Source organism: Eleginops maclovinus, chromosome 7, assembly GCF_036324505.1.
Source record: "Eleginops maclovinus isolate JMC-PN-2008 ecotype Puerto Natales chromosome 7, JC_Emac_rtc_rv5, whole genome shotgun sequence".
In the NCBI taxonomy this organism is placed as follows: domain Eukaryota; kingdom Metazoa; phylum Chordata; class Actinopteri; order Perciformes; family Eleginopidae; genus Eleginops; species Eleginops maclovinus.
In genome coordinates, this window is record NC_086355.1 from 21822282 (window position 1) to 21826785 (window position 4504).

A 4504-nucleotide genomic window follows, 5' to 3' on the forward strand; every position below is an offset into this window, starting at 1 on the left:
ATAATGTAAAGGTACATTTGGAATTGTATTCAGGGTGTCAGATGCTCTGTTGGGTACTTGTCTTTCGGCTACAGGGTAGCGAAGCCCCGCATCGGACAAAGTACAGTTGCTTCCTGGACTCACCAATGTTTAAAAACTGTATGTTTTAATGTAAATGCAATGTTTGCATCCTTAAGTACAGTACTGTATTTCTTCACAATAAGGCAGCAAAGCCAATTGTGAAACTAAAGATGTATTTTCATATATATATTGATATATTTCATCAATCTATATGTTTATCCCAATCATCACATCTACTTTCGGCAAGCAGGTTGCCTAACAAAGAAACATAATGTAACATTTATTTTGTTTTATTTTGTGTAATGATAATAATTTCATCCAAAAAATATGTCAAAATCCATCTATTTTTTTGCTAGGTGTCCTTAGTGTAAACACATAAATAAGGACGAAGCTTACCTGTCTGACGTTGTTATTTGGCATTCGGCTGATCCCAGTTAGCTGGCTAGCTAGCCAGATAGCTAGCATTTAGATACTAGATAACTAAAGATGAACAATATAAAGTAATTCCATAGTTATGTTGGCTTTATACAGACTCAGGTGTCCGTGTTTTGGTCTTGTTTTTCTTATGTAGCAAACATTATTTTGTTGTTCAACCCTGTGTCATTTGAATTGTCAATTTTGTAATTGTATTACGCTGTTTATTATGTAAAACAACATTGATTGCATGTCTGTTCCTCTTGGGAGAGGGATCCCTCTGTTTTCCCTGAGGTTTCTTCCGCTTTTGGAATAAACACAATGCATTCGACACATCAAGCTACCCTAGCCAAATATTTAAACCATCCTCAAAATGTGGTTTCTTTCAATACAGATGAGCCAAACATGTAGCATGACTAAGTATAACAGGAAAAGAATAACTTGACCGCTGTTCTGCTGGTACCAATCTTGCTTGACTGTTAACAGTGGCAGAGCGAAAAGGGTGGGACTTGAGAAGAGACCATTGTCAGCTAACTCTTTTACTTCCTTTGTTGGTGCAACCTTGTTTGTGACTGTTGCCAAATATCATGCAGAAAAATATGAAATTGTTGGCTAGAATGTGTATTTCTTTCTTTATGATCCTCTGGTTGCATTTGCATAATTGTGCATGTGTCTTTGGAACAAACAAAACAACAACAATGCTTCAGCGTGACTTAATAAAATGTTAACCAGCTCCATAAAGAGGCGCCAAGCATAACACACTGCATGGGTATATGATCCCCTACCACACATTTTACAATCTTATTTTTACCAAGACTATGATTACATTCAAAGTTATGTTTGCATCCCTCATGTTCTCCCCAGACTACAAACTGGCCTTTTCCTTGCACAGCTGCTTGCACTGTTGTGTTTGTTAGCATTGCTGGCCACAAAGCAGGCCGGTTCAGCTTCAACTGACAAAACAATGAAAAGCAATCAAAATTTGTGGCTTGTAACAATTTACTGCACATTGCATGTGTGGATTATCACTCGAGCAGAGCTGGATTTGCTTAAGCAGTCATCAAGCCCAAAGCTACGCAATTCATAGAAGACTGCTGAACGTGTCCCACAGGCCTGAGGGAAATTTGTGGATTTTACCCCGTGCTGGTAAATGGGACTGGATGCAACAAAAGCCACAATTGTTTGATTACATATGGTTTTGATGGCACAATCAAAATATTTATCCATGATATCTGTGGTGGCAATATGTGTGTGGACCGATTCCAGCACACACACATGCACACACACACACACACACACACACACACACACACACACACACACACACACACACACACACACACACACACACACACACACAACACAGTTTGGAAGGCATATGCGATTCTCCTAAAAATGATTGCTTTCTGCCTGAGGAAAAACATAGGACTTGCCAACTCTGTCAAAGTTTCAAAACACTCTCACAGCCTTCTTTTTTTATTCATCTCCTATTTCAAGATCACTCATGTTTTCTTTTTTAGTTTAATCTGATATATCACGGAATTACAATCCGTGTAACTGGAAGGGGGTTCGACTAATATTTAGCTTGAGGTGAGTGTTTTTCTTCTAAAATTACCCATGTTGGATCTTATCAGCCTGGTTATACTGAGAAATATGTTCTAACCTGCTGATAAAGTTCTCTCTGCCCTTTCTGGACAGGTGAAGAGTCCGTCCTGCCAAGGGCTAAGGGGAACTAAGGCCAAAGAGTGAAGGAAAGAGCGCACTGAAGGGGCCAAATTGAAGCCATGTGAAATCAGGTGTGGGAATCCCTCCCAGTATGAAGCTGGGAGAGAGTGAACAGTGACAGGAATGCTGTGGGCTGTGACATTCCTGGAAAGGTGAAGTCAGAGTTACAAAAGGATTTGTGGACAGGCAAGAAAAGCCCGGGGAAGCCAAAGGCATCAAAAGCCATTAAGCAGATAAATTATTTTTCTAGAAGGGCAATAAAAAGGTATTCTGCATTCCCACTCTGAATCATACAACCTGATTCCTGGAAAAGTCTTCCAACCTACATCTCTTTTTGGCCTTGAGACACCTCCATGATACTTTCCCACTCTTCGTTTCACCTCCAAGAACACCAGATATCATTTGTCTAATGAGCTATGACTCACTTTGAAAAGGAAAATGTGAAACCCATTTACACCCTCAAAGTCTTTTATTGCTGTCACTCTTTCCCCCATTCTCTCGTTACTCCTCCCCTCATACTGTGCTGATTTGTACAAGGGAGAAAAAACACGAGGACAAAGTCATGAGAAAATAAAATGATTCATTCACAGGCCGTGCTCTGTGTGCATGGCCGAGATGTTAATTTACTGCTAGGTACTAAAAGATTTACAGCAAGAGCAGTAGGGTTTCATTTGATTTAGGATAGAAAGTGTGCCACATGTATAAGTTTGCAAAAAAAGGTTTAGATCCCACACCATGTATGCTTTTTTTGGAGTTCTATGTAGTAAACTAAACACTAGCACCCAGTAATTTGAGCCATGCACAACACACAACCAGCACCCAAGCAATATGTATCCAATCCAACATAAGCAACACTTTTAGAGGCATAAATTATCAATATGCACCAATCACAACCTCAGTAATGAGAAGCTAAGAGCAGCCAGACAGTCTTTACTAGGTGTTACCCCCGAAGCCGGAGCTGGAGCCGATAAAGATCTGTTTTTTCGTGTTTCCACCGCAGTGGCGACGGCTTTAAGCGCCAGGATCTTTCTGGCCACTCGGCCCGCAAGATCCAATACGAACCAATATGTCACGCTAACTTCGGAGGGGGGAGATTAACCTGAGCAATAATAATTCATGGCGAGTACAGCGAGTAAAGTAGTGACAAGCAGTATTGCTGCGCAGAGTATCTACAACGCGACCACACACTTATAAAATACACACTTTATAAAGTCAGGCAACACTAACCAGGCTCAGTGTGACGCTGTTTATGTTTACCGTACTTTATTCACCATCTGTTCACTGTTATTGATCATTGGAAAGAGCAGGCAGATGTTCTCCTGTTGTTTTGTATTATTGCAGCTATCGGAAGGAAACAATAGATGGGCTACACAGGTTGCCATCAGAAGTGAAACCACAACGAAAACTACGCCGGTACAATGTGCCTGTAGAAAACGGCTTATGCCACATTAGGATAGCAAAGTAGTGAAGATAGTCAGAGTAGCCTCGCTTGCTATGCTAACATTACCAGGCTGTCTAAAGCCAGAGACACTTTCATAACAGCGTTTTGATGGCAAACAGCGTCAATTCAGACGGAAACACATTCACTTATGGGGTGGGGGTATGCATCAGCTTATTGGGTGACAGTCAGACAGTGAATATTAATCAGTCATAAGAGGGCACATAAACGGTTACGTGATGACGCAATGACGCAGCTCCACTTGAGCTCCACTCGGCCTCTGAGCGATGGAAACACAAGCGGTGCTACAGGCTAAAACCAGAAAAGCGCCAGAAAAGCAAAAGATCGGATCTTGAACTGGATCCGGTTTGGTGCATGGGGCATTAGATACTATGAGATAACACTGAGTAACCCCCTTTCACTTTTTTTTGGTGCTGCATTGCTTACACAGAGACTGATACAATTAATGATTCGTTTTTTAATTAGTCGCGGCTAAATTCACTAATGCTAACACGTTAGTGTAGCGTAGCATGTTCTTGGTGTTGCGTTGATGTGTGTGGTGCAAGGTGGAGCCCATCACTGTAGCCGTGGTATGTGTTCAGGCTGTGGTCTTCATGTTACTTTATAAAGTGGCGCTGACCATGGCGTGTGTTATTTTGTTATTGAACATGAACAAGGTACAATTAATAAATACAAGGTAGAGCTAGCTTTAGCTGGCTTTATAGTTAACGATGGTTTGTTAAAAATGCATGTGTGAAATAAGTTTGATATAGTTTATTGAATAGAATGTAAAGAGACTGTTAAACATGCCATTTTGTTTTGTCTGATAGAGATGAATAAATACTGCATCAAGTCCTGGTATGGCAG